This window comes from Paramisgurnus dabryanus, chromosome 16 (assembly GCF_030506205.2).
Source record: "Paramisgurnus dabryanus chromosome 16, PD_genome_1.1, whole genome shotgun sequence".
Classification (NCBI taxonomy): domain Eukaryota; kingdom Metazoa; phylum Chordata; class Actinopteri; order Cypriniformes; family Cobitidae; genus Paramisgurnus; species Paramisgurnus dabryanus.
In genome coordinates, this window is record NC_133352.1 from 1,828,097 (window position 1) to 1,845,469 (window position 17,373).

At 35.4% G+C, this 17,373-nt stretch overlaps 2 long non-coding RNA genes across 3 annotated transcripts; one reads left to right on the forward strand and one right to left on the reverse strand.

Moving 5' to 3' along the window:
- Positions 1-10,887: 10,887 nt before the first annotated feature.
- LOC135760858 (uncharacterized) lies at positions 10,888-12,591 on the forward strand. Of its 2 annotated transcripts, XR_012335230.1 has the most exons (5): positions 10,888-10,986; positions 11,527-11,620; positions 11,719-11,852; positions 11,935-12,038; positions 12,149-12,591. It is a non-coding gene; the product is annotated as an uncharacterized lncRNA (long non-coding RNA). The 2 variants fall into 2 exon arrangements; XR_010537619.2 differs by lacking the exon at positions 10,888-10,986 and having other exon boundaries at positions 11,060-11,620; positions 12,149-12,584.
- Positions 12,040-13,555, reverse strand: LOC135760859 (uncharacterized). The gene is made up of 3 exons (XR_010537620.2): positions 13,098-13,555; positions 12,666-12,802; positions 12,040-12,343 (listed from the first exon to the last, which is right to left on the reverse strand). It is a non-coding gene; the product is annotated as an uncharacterized lncRNA (long non-coding RNA).
- Positions 13,556-17,373: the final 3,818 nt, after the last annotated feature.

Sequence of the window (17,373 nt, forward strand, 5' to 3'; positions counted from 1 at the left end):
ACATGTTCCTTCAGGTTGCCAGCTGGTGGCGCTATGGCTATAAATGAAAATTGTTATGTAGATGTGTTTAGGTCAGGACTCTTAGCAATCATGTGAAATTTGGGACAGATCGGACATTGTATGCATGAGTTCCAGCAACTTCCTGTTTCATTGGAAAACATCAAACTTTGTCGGGCCAGAACCGACACAAATTTTTATGTAGAGTCAAATCCTTCGCAATTTAGCATCACAAAGGCCTTAAGATGAGAATCACCAAATATGAAGATGATCCGACGAAAACTGTAGGAGGAGTTAGTTAAAGTATGACGCCTGGAAATGACAAAAACTGCGCCCAAATCACAAAAATAACTCTGAATAGCTGACTTCCTGTTTGATTTACGGCTTCACTCCAAGAGACTTTTTTGTAGGTCTTGTCATGCTACAGAAGCGTACCGAATTTCGTAATTGTACGTCAAACACAGTCCGAGGGCTGCTTCGTTGAAAATTTGTAGGTGGCGCTATAGAGCCATTTTCCCACGCCTAATTCCAAAGCCTACACCACATGTAAATTTTCATCACTCTTGACATCTCTGCAAAATTTCATGAGTTTTCGAGTATGTTTAGGCCCTCTAAAGTCCCGCTGAAGTCGGAGAAGAAAAAGAAAAAAAATAATAATAATAATAACTCCTTGAAGAACAATAGGGTCCTCACACCCCGGTGTGCTCGGGCCCTAAAAATTCCCCTTACTATTATTACATCCATTACTGACACAGATGGAAGATTTATCATTGTCAATGCGTCTATACACCAAAATACATATACGTTAGCTAATATCTATGGTCCAAACAATGATGACCCGTCCTTCTTTCATAACCTTTTCTCATTATTACGTGACACAAATAATATTATCATGGCTGGAGATTTTAACACCGTCATTAACCCACAAATGGACAGATCTAATTCAACTAAATGTTCGAGAACTTCCCATTCTACCGATATAATAAAACAATATATGACTAATCTTTGTCTTGGCGATAGTTGGAGGATAAACAACCCTCTTCTTAGAAATTACACCTACTTTTCACCTTTTCATCAGTCTTATTCACGAATTGATCTTTTCCTCATCAGTTACTCATTTACACAACATGTAAAAGAAACTACAATCCACCCAATTATAATTAGTGATCACGCTCCAATTTCTCTCACGCTAAACTCTCCATCTTGCATTAAATCATCTAGTAGATGGCGCTTCAATACTTCATTACTTCATGACCCTGACTTTAACAGTTTGATCAGGAGAGAGTGGGCATTCTTTCTGGATATAAACGAGTCTCCAGATATATCATCATCACTATTATGGGAAACGGGTAAAGCAGTGATTACAGGGAAAATAATATCATACTCATCACACAAGAAAAAGCAACAACAGCAATTAGAAACTAATTTGGAACAAAGAATTAAACAACTTAATGAAACTTATTCTTCTAACCACAGTGAAACAATATTATGCGAACTGAATAAACTTAAAGCAGAACTTAACAGTATTATAAATAAAAAAAATCAGTTTATAATACAATAACTTAAATATCAACAATACCAATATAGTAATACAATCGGCAAATATCTAGCAAATCAATTAAAACGGAAAAAAGAAAAAGCAATTATCCCATCCATGTTCAATGAATCAGGGAATACTACTCAAAACCCACAAGAAATTAATAACATATTTCGAACTTTCTATTATAAATTATACTCTTCTGACTACAACCCAGACGAAACGGAAATAGATAATTTTTTGAAAGAAATACAACCGCCAACACTAACAAAAGAACAGACAAATGTATTAGATGCACCCCTCACAAAACAGGAACTAAGCAAAGCCTTAGACAATATGCCTAATAATAAATCACCCGGTCCCGACGGTTTACCAGCTGAATTCTATAAACACTTCTGGCAAATTCTATCACCGCTATTTTGTAAAGTTGTGGCAGAAATAAAGAGCACGTCTACAATACCGACACATATGAACACAGCCAACATGACTCTTTTGCTAAAACCAAATAAAGATCCAAAGTATCCTATTGGTTATCGTCCGCTTTCATTAATAAACACAGATTTAAAAATTATAACTAAAGCACTAGCCAAAAGAATTGAGTCAGTCATTCCAACATTAATTCATCAGGATCAAACTGGCTTCATTAAAAACAGAAATGGTTCAGATAACATCCGTAGATTATTCGACTTGATTAACCTTGCCCAACAGAAACAAACTAAATCTATAATTGTATCACTCGATGCTGAAAAAGCATTCGATAAAGTAAATTGGACATTTCTATTTAACGCTTTACACAAATTTGGCTTTGGAGACTCGTTTATCCAATGGATAAAAATATTATATACTTCACCTATCGCCACAATCACCACAAATGGTATCACGTCAAAAAAATTTACACTTCATCGCGGAACCAGACAGGGAAGTCCTCTCTCTCCAACCCAGTCTCACCCCATGGCGTCAATATTTGACGACACTTGACCATGCGTCAATATGTTGACGCGGAGGGTATACCTTTCGCGTCACTTTTTGACGAACTGGGGACTTCAATACTATCAGGTACGCGAAATTCTCTTTCCTATTTTCTTACCATTTTCTACCATTTTCGCCCCGGTTTAGGGTTAGATTTACATAATGACATCCCTACCCAAACCTATCCCTAACCCCAATGTCAGTTGACAACTGTTTAATTTCGCGTACCTAATAGTATTGAAGTCCCCAGTTCGTCAAAAAGTGACGCGAAAGGTATACCCTCCGCGTCAACATATTGACGCATGGTCAAGTGTCGTCAAATATTGACGCCATGGGTGTGAGACTGTGTTGCTCTCTCCTTCCTTATTTGCTATCTTTATAGAACCACTGGCGGCAGCAATTAGACAAAATAATAAAATTAAAGGAATACAAGATTTAAATACAGAACACAAGATATGTCTATATGCAGACGATCTATTATTATGTTTACAAGACCCGCACACCTCATTAGAAGAAACCTTTAAAATTATTAATTTCTACTCCAAGATATCCGATTACACAATTAACTGGAACAAATCAACCATACTACCTCTTTCCGAAAACGCCTGGGATTCTACAGCTCATAATATGTCTCTTCCGCTTCACACAGGCAACATTACATATTTGGGTATCAATATTTCCTCCAAACTGTCAGAGTTATTTAACCTTAATTATTCACCCCTTTTAAAGAAAATCACTGATGATCTCAAACGCTGGACTAACCTCCCATTATCACTTATCGGCCGCATTGCTACAGTCAAAATGAAGATTTTACCTATTTGTTCTCAATGCTCCCAAGAACACCTACAGATAAATGGTTTAAAACATTAGATACATTAATTTCTCATTTTTACTGGAAAAACAAAACACCTAAAATATCGCTAGCAAAATTGCAGAAAACAAAACCACGAGGTGGTCTAGAACAGAGGTCCCCAACCACCGGGTCGCGACCCAGTACTGGGTCGTGGACAAGTTGCCACCGGGTCGCAAGAACGTCCCGAAAAAATGTGTATAATAGCCACGTAATAGCTTAATCGGGTATTTTGTACTGTAAGAGCCGACTTCAAATAACATCAATCATTTCCACTTTTAAACAGAGCCGCGCTCTCTCTCTTTTCTCCGCCTCTCTCTCTCTCTACCAGCGCATCAGCGATCACATTGCTGTCATTAGAGTTTGAGCATACTTCTAAAACACAATCGATCAAAGAATTGCGGAGGTATGACTTTATGAATCATTTGCAAATGTACGTCGCAATGTGTACATATGCGGAGAAGTTCAAATGTGTGACACCGCAAATGACTGAAAAGTAATTATTTTATTCTTCTTTAAAACAACTTCAGAATTATCCATCGATCGTAGCACCATGATCAAAATAAACTATTAGGATAATAATATTTTAACGGCTACACTTTTAACGTAGGTTTGAAAGGAACCTATAAACTTGTCAATCATCATTAATCATGGTAAACGTGAGTCTCCGTGCCTCTGCGCCCAGCCGCAAGTCTTCTGGCATCTCTCCTCCTTCACTGCTTTTTGCTTCTCTTCTGTTACTTGGAATTGGGTCTCGAGCCCGACCAAGATTCGAGCTGCCTTCGAGAACAGCAAGCCAAGTTCGTTTAGGTTCCATTAATTATTAAGACTAAATGGGCAGGCAAACTAGTAAAAACAATGAAAGTAAAAAACAATCCGCCAAAATATGGTTTTACACGTCTATAGAAAATATACTATAGCCGAAATAAAGCAATTATTTATTTTCCTAATGCATGGTTGTTATCTTTACTTCCGTTTAAAACGTAAATTTCGAAAAGGAGGATTTTCAGCATGTTTGAACAGCAACTCAGCGACCCCAAACCCCCCCCAATCTCACCCCCCGGTCCGCGAATTTTTTTTAAAGCTGAAACCGGTCCGTGGTGACAAAAAGGTTGGGGACCCCTGGTCTAGAAGCTCCAAATTTTCAACATTACTTTTTAGCAAACCAATTACAATACATGATTAAATGGATTAACAAAAATAACTACACAAAATTATGGATAGATTTGGAACAAAATCAATGCAATAGCACATCAATGGCAGATCTTCCCTCTTTACCTACTTCAATTTAAAAAATGCATTATTTTAAAAATATTACCATCACTTCGCCTCTAACAGCCTGGTGGAAAATTAATAAAATTACTAATTCATCACTAACACCATCGAGACATACTCCAATTTGGCACAACCCAGATTTTCAACTAAGTAATAAACCTATATATTTTCCCCTATGGCAACAAAAATGAATCACTCATCTCAATCACTTATTTCAAGACAATAAATTTGTATCATTTAAAACACTAACCCAGAGATACGGTATTGGAGTGGAACAATTCCTTAAGTATCAACAAGTTAAATCCATAATTAAATCGAAGATCAATATAAATAATCCACTTAATCCCTCTCAGGTAATGGAAGAAATCTTAAAAATTACAACATTCAAAAAATTAGTATCCAAACTTTATAAACTCATATTAATTAATGATGATATAATAGTAACACCAATGGCAAAATGGGAAAAAGATTTAGCGTTCTCCTCCAATACCGATCTCTGGAAGGAAATCTGTAATAATACATTCTCTATGACTACCAATAAAATCTACAGCTCATACAATATAAAACTATTTACAGGACACATATCACTGAAAGAAAACTGTTTAACATGGGTCTGAGGGACACAGATATTTGTTCACAATGTACATTGCAAAGCGCAGATGACTATTTTCATGCCATGTGGTCCTGTCAACCTGTTTATTCATTCTGGATATCTGTTATTAAGAAACTCTCTACTATTATGGGCTGTAGAATCCCTCTTTCCCCATCACTCTGCTTGCTTGGCAATATTACAGAAATAGAAAACTTTCCATTCAAACATAAAAATACTATACTTATTTCTTATCGCCAAGAAAATAATTTTAATAGACTGGAAATCAAAAAACTGTCTACACATTAACCACTGGACCAATACCCTGATAGAATACATAACTTTAGAAAAAAATCACATCCACGGATAACTTCACCATCATCTTCAGCCCATTTTTACAATATTTCAGTTTACTAAACACATGAACCCGGATACACGCACATTCCTCCTCCTCCTCCTTTTTTTATTATTTATGTATTTATTTATTTGTTTGCGCAGAAGTACACCAATTGGAGATATAGTTCTATCACGTCTACAAAACGATGTTTCTTTTTTTTCTCTTTCTTCAAATGCACTTGTTTATAAATATATAATCATAATATATATTGTTCATTATTTAACCATTCTTATTATAAACATTATTATAATTTTTATTTTATTTTTATTATTCACACTGCTGTACATAGATCTATACTCCCTTCCTCACTATCATCTAATTAATTAGCTATTTAAAAAGAGTGCTATTATTATTATTGTTACTACTGTTGTTGTTGTTATTATTATTGTTGTTTTCTCCTATTCTCCTCCAAATACATTTCTGGGATGAGGGAGATACATTGATAATGTTATTAGTATTATCAATCTATTATTATAATTATTAATATTGTTACTTATTATAAATATATCGAAATTTGATTATGTTTTTGCCCCTCTTCCTTCTGTCCCTGCCTTTTTCTTTTTCATTTTCTGCCTGATAATGGTGGATGGGTGTGGCATTGAGTTTGAGGAAGTTGCCACCTGGTTGTCCCCATAATCTTTCCTCCGTTGTTCCCAGCCTCAGTCTGACCCAGCTTTTCCTGCCTACTCCCTTTATTATTATTATTATTATTGCTATTATTAAAATACAATACACTTTAGAAATCCAACATCTACATCATAAACAAAATACAGGGCAAGTGTGGCGTGTGTGCTGGCAAGGCTTTTACCCCAACCTGGTTCGGCACTGTACATCACACTGTTTTTAATGCACTAAACACCAGTAGATTTTTTATTTTTCAGTCAACATATTAATTCAGTATCAACTTAAAATTACAAATAAAACATAGGGTAAGTGTGACGTGTGTGTTGACCTCACCACTACCCGGGTCTGGATCTCCACTGCATGTCCATTTTTTTTAAATGCACCACTAGAGGTTTTCATTTATCATCAACATAACAAAACAGGGTAGGCCTGACGTGCAAGTGGTGGCCTGAGGTTGGAACTGTCCTGTGGGGTCATGGGGGGGATGCTCCTTGGGCCCGGTGTCACATTTGTTCCCAAACACCTAAAAACACAAAAGGGCTAGATGCCTGTGGCGTATGTATTTCCCTCATCTTTTAACCCCTCTATCTGTGCTATTCCCCCCCTTCCCCCCCCCAAACCAAATGAATCTATCTAAATGTATCTATTAATTGTATTACATATTTCTAAACATGTATGCATTACGTTAAATAACCCTTCATTCTTTACACACACATACACTTGTTATGTATGGGCAATAGCTATATTTATTGTTTGTTTGTCTTATCTGTTTTCTGTTTTGTTTAATTCATTTTTTGTACCACATGTAAATAGAGTCACTTTCTGTGTCTGCAATATATGAATAAAAAAAAAAAGTGGAACCGAAGGGCTTTACGCAGACACTGGAAGAGGTCAGCCCTCGTTTTGGTAGGGATTCCTAACGTCTCCGTTTCCTTACTTTAGGGAACGAGGGTTACATACGTAACCGAGACGTTCCCTTTCAGTCGGTCACTACGACGTCACGTTGTGACCGACGAATTGGGAATCCCTACCAAAACGCCACTGAGGGCTGACCTCTTACAGTGTCTTCGACGTTTACGCTGCCCCCTGCTGTTTATCGGTCGGTCACACTTTCCGGCTTTCTCAGCGAAATGAAGCTAATTTCCATATTTGCACCTGCTGCTTATATACGTACCTGGCGGGGCGGCGCCAGCATTATGCAAATATCTCAAATATTGTTTTTGCCAGTAGATGGCAATCTACTACTTTTTAATGCAGATCAGTCGCAGAGCTTCCCTGCTATCTTCCCTGTTGAGTATACAACAAACGCAACCGGAAAAAACTATCGGTCGGAATTTTTGGTAATGAACGATAGTTATTGTTATCGTCGCGGATTAATCAGCAAATCCAATGAATCGGTCGACCTCTAGTTATAATCATTTAAATAAAAGGAAATAAACATTTAAAATATATCAGTATGTGTGTAATGAATTAATATAATATACAAGTTTAACTTTTTGAATGGAATTAGTAAAATAAATCACATTTTTTACCATATTCAAATTATATGACCAGCACCTGTACATACACTGTAAAATACTTTGCTACCATATTTTTTTGTTGAATCAACTCAGATTTATAAGCCATGTCAACTTAGTATTATTTATCTTGACAAGAGATGAGTTGCTACAACTTATAAAATCTAGCTGGAAAAAGTCAACTTCATGGTATGGGTTCTAACAACTCATCTGTAGTTGTAACAACTCAGCTCTAGTCAAAATAAATAAAAGTAAGTTGAAATGACTTGTAAATCTGAGTTGATTAACAAAAAAATTAAGGCAGCAAAGAAATTTTTACAGTTTATTTATATATACACATCCAGCAGGATAATGCACCATGTCACAAAGCTCAAATCATTTCAAATTGGTTTTAAATAAGTGCGCACCGTACGGATGCTCTTCACTGTGCGTTCGCACTCTTTTTGAGCGGAGTGAAAGAACACAAACTCTGTTCTTGTTTTTATACACATTTAGTTGTAATATATTCCTGTTTCATTCATGAAGATCAGCACTCAAATTGCATCTAGGAGTCGCACCTGCCTATGAGTAGCAAATATTTAACGTAGAAAATTATTGAAAAGACGAAGCCTCTACGGTGAATGGAGTGCCACACACATCTGTCATGAGCGCGTCTGTGTGTTTGAAACGCAAGGCTATAAAGAACTACATGAATAAGCTTTTCTTCACTCAACAAACCCTAAAGGCTAATGTTTCGTGTATTAGTCTTTATCATCTAATCATAGACAAAACTGTAAAAAAATATATAATAGTTTTAATTTAGTTACGCCAAATGACAGAAACAAACCGATGACTACATTGCTACAATAGACTTTATAACCTGTAAGTTGATGAAAAAAATGTGATGCACTCGTCTCGGACATTTAATAATTAAAGTTTAGCCTAATATAAAGAGACGTTATTACAATGCAGGTTTATATAAGAAAAACACTAACAAGTATTTAAACTCATTGGTTTTTATATTCTGGTTTCATCTGCTTATGTGTAAATATGCTTTTTTTAAGGTTTGTACTGAACTTTTAGTTTGTAGCTACTGAACTTTTTTTATCTTAATGCCTTATGGCAGCGCCGCGTAATACATCATTGTCTTTATGTTTTATTATGGGAAACACTTAACGCGAAACTTTTATATGCTGGGCTCGTCTACTTGCCTATAGCAGCCTATTCTTTATAAGGTATGTAATATTGCAGTCTTAATGCATTAAGTCGCCTTCAATGGTATAATTGATGCACTTGCCACCTGAGATAAAGACGAACATGACCTGAAACGATCTCCACCATCCGCTGGTCAAAAACATTTAATCTCCCTCTGAGTTTGTTTTATATCAAAAATGTTATGAATATAATGACACCTGTCTGGCCATATGTGAAACCAGTATCAACTTTGACAATGCCAGTGTTTAAACACTGTTTTTATAATTTCATAAAAACCCATAAGCTTAAAAAAATAATTTCTCTGGCCAAAAGTATATTTTAACTATATGCTAAATAAGTTAATTTTATAAAGTATATTTTTTTAAGTTGAAACTATTTCATTTTAATCTTTTTAAATTGTTTTGTTTACAGGTTCGTAACAAAGTTTGTCTTCCAATGCGACGTGAATATATTTCCTTGAATTTAAAATATATGAAGGGCTAAATATATTTTTTAATGCTTTAAAATGTATTTACTTGTGAAAAATATATTTTTGTAAACCTATTTCAAAATATATTTCTGCAAATATATTTTTTGGCATTTATTGTATATTTTGAATTTAAAAATATATTTTTACGATATTTTCCTTGCGTTTTGTAACGTCAATCCATATTAAAATGATATGCAGACCACATTATGCCCAGTAAAACTAAGGGTTGTACGCTCCATATATGGTTGTTTCGGGGAGGAGATGGGGGCGGGACTCACGTACGCACAGTCTTCCGCTCACTTGGATTTATGAATGGAATTTTGCGCAGTTTCTGGAGTACGCATGGTTTTATAAATCTGAAAACTTTTGTGCGTACGCAAATTCTGCTTTATGTGCGTACGCACACTTTAAGGATAGAATCTACGCAAAGTTTTATACATGAGGCCCCAGATCTCAACCCAATAGAGCATCTTTGGGGATGTGGTGGAACGGGAGCTTTTATAGAGCTTTAAATATGACAAAACGATTTGAATTTGAAATCCATAAACTTGAACTATAGACAAGTGTAATTTAATAAAACTGAATAATTTGATGTAAAGATATGTATTTTCAAAGAGTGAATTTACAGTTTTGAAAAATACAGCTTCAGGTTTTCAAGATAAAGAGAAAATTCAAAACACCAAATTCAAATTCAATTTTCTAAAATTCAAAGCGCAGAAATTCAGATCGTACAGAAAGTGGGTCATAGGTCAAGCTTCCGGTGTGCACAGGGAAGAGTAGTAGATCTCCTAAAAGTCCAACAGACAGCTACATGCAGACAAATGCTAATATGCCTTGACTTTGATACCCTTCTGCTATCACTCCAAGAAAATTAATTAAGTTTTAAAAGGCATTTGTTCAAATAGATCTCTTTATATGCATGATTAACACGTTCAGAGGATTTTTCGCATTTAACTCTTTTTTTTCCACAATTGATGAGTTATCTCGTTAATTAAAGAGCACCTATTATGGGATACACGTTTTTAAACATCCTTTTGTGTGTAAGTGTGCATTAGTACATGCTAACGATATTCAAAAAGTACATACCTCAAAGAAAACGATGACGCGAGTTATCGTCTCTAACGTTCGAGGACTACAAAAAACACTCGGATTGTAGGCAACAGTTTACTTCCTGGGATTAGTGACGTAGATAAGACCAACATTATCATAGTTCAGCCCTCTCTGCTTTGCTTGGGTACGCCCTCAAAGACGGGGGTGGGGAGCGCCGAGTCAGAAGAGAGCTAAAATGGCGGAGGTTGTGAGTCCCTGCTTTGACTCTGTTTGCAAACTCTTGTTTCATTGTTTAAGCGATTAAATCTCTCGAGTAGACGCTGTCTCTTTAGATGCGAGGGAAAAATAGCACTTTATGGACTTCCACAGAGGACATCATGTTTAATACGGTTCGGAAAAATCCAGTCAGAAGTTCTTCACGGAGTTTTCACAATAACTGCTTCTCATGAACCGAAGCTGGATTTGCGCGACGTCTCCTCTTGAAAGTTGGATTACTGTGCACTTCTGAATCACAGGCTGTAAGTATTCACGTTTATTATTTGCCTTTTACTGTACATTACGTAACCGGTAACCGGAGATTAACATAATGTGCGTGTAGAGCTAAGCTTGCAAGCTTATTGTTTTGTGTTGTAATACTGTATTTCATAAACAACGTACCATATTTACACACGTGTATGTTGAATTATGCAGACTATCGTTTTTTTATCGATGTTGGTTTAGACATGTTTACAAACTTGCTAAGTTGCTAAGCTAAATACAAATACAAATGCCAGCTAAACTGTTACCAGTAAAATTTGTTCTCATGATCAAACTCAAGAAACTCTAAGTACAGATGATTTGTTTAAAGTTATATGTATTTTACTGTTGTATTTACTTGAAGCTTTCTTAGATTTTGAAACGAAGTAAACACGTAATGTGTGTTGCTAATGTTGGGCCATGTAATATGTAATACATTTACGTTTTAATGAATAGTCTAACGATTTATAGTCGTTGTACTCTATTGTTATAATATGTCTTTTTGACTGAATACATGTTTGTTTTATTTGTCTATATCTTAGATTCGCAGCTGGACACATCCTTCTACACTGTATGCAAACATGCAACATCATAACACACAGTACAAGGAGTCAGACTGGCATATGAGGAGCAAAGGTATGTAACACATATGATGTATTTAGCTAGTGAAACCACTACCAGTCTTAAATGTATAACTGATGATGACAAAGTTTTTTTTCTCTGCATAATAATAGGAACCCAGGCAGTAGCATCGTTTCACAATGTTTCCATCACCATCATCAGTGGATGCCTTTGCCGTCCATAGCCTGAGATTTCAGATTTGCAGCAAAAAAAATTTGATTTTCTCATTTATTGGAATGCTGTGCAGGTATTTAAGTATTTTAGTAACTTTGTTAAATAAAGTAGTATTTACTTTTACAATAAATTAATTGCTTGTTTATATTTTACAGGTATTTGTACCTTGCAGCCATCCATTACAATGTCACCAAGCCGTAACAAAAGCAGGAGAGGGAAAGTACAAGGCTATGTTCCCAAAACACACAAGTGACATACCGTAAGCAGTAATGTTTTATTTCAAATACATTCATAATTAAAAACTTAATGTATGAAGCAGGGAAATAAATGATCAAAACAAAAGATTTATTGACTGCAATATTTCTACAGTTATGTGGATGATGTGATCAGGCTTGTGTTTGATGAGGTATTTGAAGATAAGCTGAAGGAAACCCCGATTCCAATGGACCTGGCATCACAGTTTGAGAGACCTTCAAAGGAGGACGTGATTGCATGCCATCTTCAGTGCAGGGGTCGTCGAAAGCCAAAATTGTGACCGATCTGATCAGGAAGCTCCAAGCGTATCTGGAGAACAACACACGACAGGATGATAACCTTATAGTGTCGTCTTAAATAGCACCAGCTGACAAAGCTTTGATATGCCATTTATCTGAATAGATAGCTGTAAGAAATGAATTGAACAATTTTTGAAACAAGAGCACAATATGGTTACTAAAGTACGTTTATTTGTATATTGTTTAACATTTAAATATATATTTGTAATAAATAAATAAACTTTTGACTGACTATTATATTTTCTTTAAAGTTACATCTTTTGTTCTTTTGGGTACTTTGTTACTATAATGATACTTTAGTGTTATTGGTTTAAAAATGTAATAAAACTTACTCTAGTCCTGCACCTCAAAGGCTTATAGTCGGTACAATAAATGTTCTGTGTGTAGGGATTTAGACAATTTGTGCAAAACCTGGATGATGAATCACGCAGGTAAGAGGCCCTGGAACATGTTGCATTCTCCTTAAAACCTAATAAGTAAAAACATATCACTTATAAGTAAGCAGTCTTTCATAAAAAAGTTTACCATAGTGAAATAATGTAGAACATTCATTTCAATTAATACTTTCTTTGTGCTACATTTGGTGTTTCCATATAGTTTGCACAGTGATATAGTATGTAAGCAGTCTTTTATAATAAAGTTTACTATAGTAAAATAATGTTAACAAATTAAATAGTTTTATAATCATTTCAACAAATACTTTCTATGTGCTACATTTGGTGTTTCCATATAGTTTGCAAAGTAATGTAGTACGTTATAATTACCTTTTGGATGTCTTTGCAACACATTTTCGTCTTCGTTTAGCATTCTGGCAGAGCTAAGGACACCTAAAAAAGTTAAATCCAATCGCGTTCATTGAAGGAGATCGTTTATATCGTAACGGCCGTCTGAACTCTCTGGATCGAGCTTGAAGTGGTAAGGCAGTACAGACACCATCGTTTATAGAGAAATATAGCGCTTGTTTACGTTGCCTGTGACTCTCAGTCAGAACCGGAAAACCCACGCGTAGTCAGGGGCGTAACCTTTCAAACACACGCCGAACCCAGTTGACCAATAACAGTTGAGTAGTCATCTGACCAATCCGAATACACTAGACATTTTGGGAGGCGGAGACAGGAACTAAATCCGAGCGTTTTCCAGACATGCAGAAATCGGTGAGGTATGTAAGCAATTTATAAGACTCACAGTGCATTAGTTCAAGTTTTAATAACATGTATGTACTATGGGATATTACTAACGTGCTAATTTATTAGCATAATTGGTGCTCTTTAAGAGAAAACGCTTCCCTGCCTATTATCCACCAGGTGGTGCTCTTAGTAATTACTCAGTATTCAATTCATTTCAGTAAAAAACAGGGTAACGCTTTAGATTACAGAATTTACAGCATACCAATTACAGAAATGCGCCGATGGGAGTGGTAATATCTGCGGGTTATTGACAAAAAAACCTGCAAATTAAATAACAAAGGCGCAACAGCTGAATTTCATAATGACCAACGCAATCTAAGGGCAGCGCAAATTAGTTCAGGGTCACAAATATGCAGAGCTGATAATTTTACGCATGATGGGCTTGAGTTCAGCACCAAGGATCAGCTAAGGAAGCCATTCACACTAAAAAGTGAAGGTGTACAAGAAATTTTGAAACGTCTGGTATTGTGTGACTTCTCATAGAGACTCCTCTTTATTAACTTTTTAAATAACATGGCTTGGCAAACAATATTTTTGATTAAAATGTTCCCCTGGCCTTTCAAATAAACTGTTACGTGTTAAATAATCTTCTGCATTGTGTCACGCGTTATCTGCTCTCTGTAAAATTATGCACAATATACGAATGTATTTGAGTAAATAATAAAAAGAAATAATAAAAAGTCATTGAAATAAACAAGACATTTTGAAGTAGAAAGACAAAATAGTATTTGTTTGTAAAACATACTTGGATAATGCCAACTTTAATTAAAAATCCCAAAAATATTTTTTACAGTGTAGGTTTTCCAATTTCCCGAAATTCCTTTTTAGGACATACCAGTAGAGGCACAGAGACTTAGACTGAGATATAGTTTCCATATACAACCAATAAAATTCCCATTAAATCCAAAATAATTTCTTTGATGGTTTCTATCGTTTTTAGCAGGAATAATTAAAGTGTCTTATGGATATTTCCTAATTTTAAGGGTGTTGTAAAATTGTGACTAAATGAGAAAACCGTAAGCTATAAACACCATTTAAATAAACAAAGATTTGTTTTTATGAGCTCATTCGAGTATAATATTATTGCCCAGCCAACATTGCAAGGTGGGGCCCATGTGGGCCCTATATGGGCTTCCTATGTGGGCCCTGTATGGGTTTGTCCATGGGTTCCACTATGGCCCCACCTGGGTTGCCTACATGAATTTGATATAGAAACTGAGTGGGGCTTATGTGGGGCCCAGCTGGGCAACAAACATGGGCCCAAATTGGCTCCACCTAATGAAGCCCACATTATTTACCAGGGCCCAGTATGGGTTTTTAATGGGTACTGGACTGGTCCCTTATTATGTAATAATTATACTTTTTATGCTTAATTGTAATTTACTTAAATAACATATGTGTTTTAAATTGAAAACTGATAAAAGCAAATTAATTTCAGTTCGGTAAATATCAGATTTCAGCATAAATATTCAACAGTTTATTCATCTGTAACATCACAAAACATGAAGGAGGTGCAATATGAGAAATCAAATAAAAAACTGTAAAGGTTCAATATATCAAAATACTTTATTATCAATTTATAACAATACAATGCTAAAATAATCATGAACATTTCAAAACTGCTAAGGCAGGTAATGACTAACAATTTAACACTTAAAATAAGCATTGAAAGAAATCAAACTCTTAAAATACTTGAGACTCAAAAACAACACAAATATTGCTCACTGTTCTGGAGATGGTCTTAATTCTGATCATTATTAAATCTTTGTTCTACAGTTTTATGAAGAACTTCCAAAGCATCCACAGCCAAACTCATTAAATGTCCTTGCACGTTTGCTTTGATTCATCACTGTGCAGTCCGTGAACTTGTACCGTAGTATTACTTTTTCTAAAAACATAGCTCAGGATAAATTACAAGTGTAACAGTTGTGAGAGACTCCTGCTGCTCCGGTAGAAACTGTATCCTTGCGCCTGAGCGGAAATTCTTGTAGTTTAAATGTTTATCATCTTCATAGTTGTAATTTTAAAAGTCTGCCTATTTTAGCAAAGATTATTTAAAATATGATATTATATTATGTGAAAAAAAAATCACAATTAAAAACATTTGAAGCAGGACTACTTTGTCAAGCGTAATGTGTCGTAGCAGTGAGCAGATCGTAATGAGGTCTCCTTATATGAAACACCTGACTCCACTAATCAGGCTTCTTTCAGAATGTTTGAAACATTTCTTTAATTAACACACTAACAAACTGATGAACTTTCTGACATTTATTATTTTTTACTCATGCTCAGCTGTGCAAATTGAAATTAATAATTGGCAGGTTAACATTACAAATATCACAATTAACTGTAAACAATAATGCATTTTTATTTAAAATGTTTTATACTGATCATATCCTATCTGTGATATTATTTGCTCTTTGTATAAAAGTGACTATCAACCAAAAGTAATAATTTAAAGAGTTTAAATGTATATAAAATGTATTTTAAGCATGAAATTATTTTGCCCACATATAGGTCCCATATTATCATCCAACATGGGCATACCTATATGGGACCCATATATATTGCCCATGTTAAGCCCATGGCCACATGAAACCCATGTTGCCCATATGGGACCCACGTAGGGGCCCACATATCAATGTTAATTAAATGTAAAAAATAATGCATTTTTATTTAAAATGTTTTCTACTGATCAAATCATATCTGTTTTATTATTTGCTATTTGTTTAAAAGTGACAATCAACCAAAAGTTATTATTTTAAGATTGTAAATGTATAAAGATGTATTTCAAGCATAAAAATGTTTTGCCCACATAGGTGCCATGAGGGGCCCACATTATTATCCCACATGGGCAAACCCATATGGGGCCCACATAGGGAAACCCACATGGGACCCACATATATTGCCCATGTGAAGCCCATGCCCACATGTAACCCATGCTGCCCAGATGGGACCCACGTGGGGCCCACATATCAATTTTGGCTGGGTTGTTTTGCCTGTTGATTATTAAAAGGTTAGTTCTGATCTTTAATTCTGAGGTTTAAACCGTTGTAACGTTAGCTAAAACACCCAAATTAACCACACTTTTTACCACATTATTAATGTGTGTGTTCTCCGCCGCTTGTTTGCTTCACGTCGGCTGTTTGCTTCACGTCGGCTTCTTTATGACACATGTCCTTGCCCAGGGATAATTCGCCCAGATAAATGGTACATCCCTTCGCATCGCCTGCTGCTTTTATAACTTAATTACCAAGTTTAATATTATCTTAATAACAAGTATGTTTTGTCAAATAAGCTCTATGTATTGAACAATACTGGTTGACAACAAATGAGTTCAGCGATATCAGCACAGGCCACATACAGTATGACCACCATGAGCTACTGAAAATGTTACGCACGAAAATGTATTTTTAATAAAAATGTGGTAATACAGCCAATACAATAAATACCGTGGTTATACTTTGACAAAACCATGGTAAACTTTAATGAGGACATTTTTCCTCATATTCATTTTAACTGGTGCATCGACTATTTTTGACTCTGTCTCACGGGAGGGGTGTCATCTCTGAACCACAATACGCAGAGATGTAATTTTTGTATTATGAGCATTTCCATTTGAACTATATTGAGCTATTCTGTTATTTCTTTTATATAATTTCTTTGTTGAATACTGGACAATTTTCGGGGCACAATAGCGTCTGTATGTGCCAGGAAGTTGATAAACTGCCAGCTGGCGATCACAGTATTTTTTACACCCCTTTACCATGACAAATCCGCACAAAACTTATAAAAATATATTATTCTACAGAGCCAGAGCAGAATTATCATAAAGTAGCGTCTGTTCGTTTTA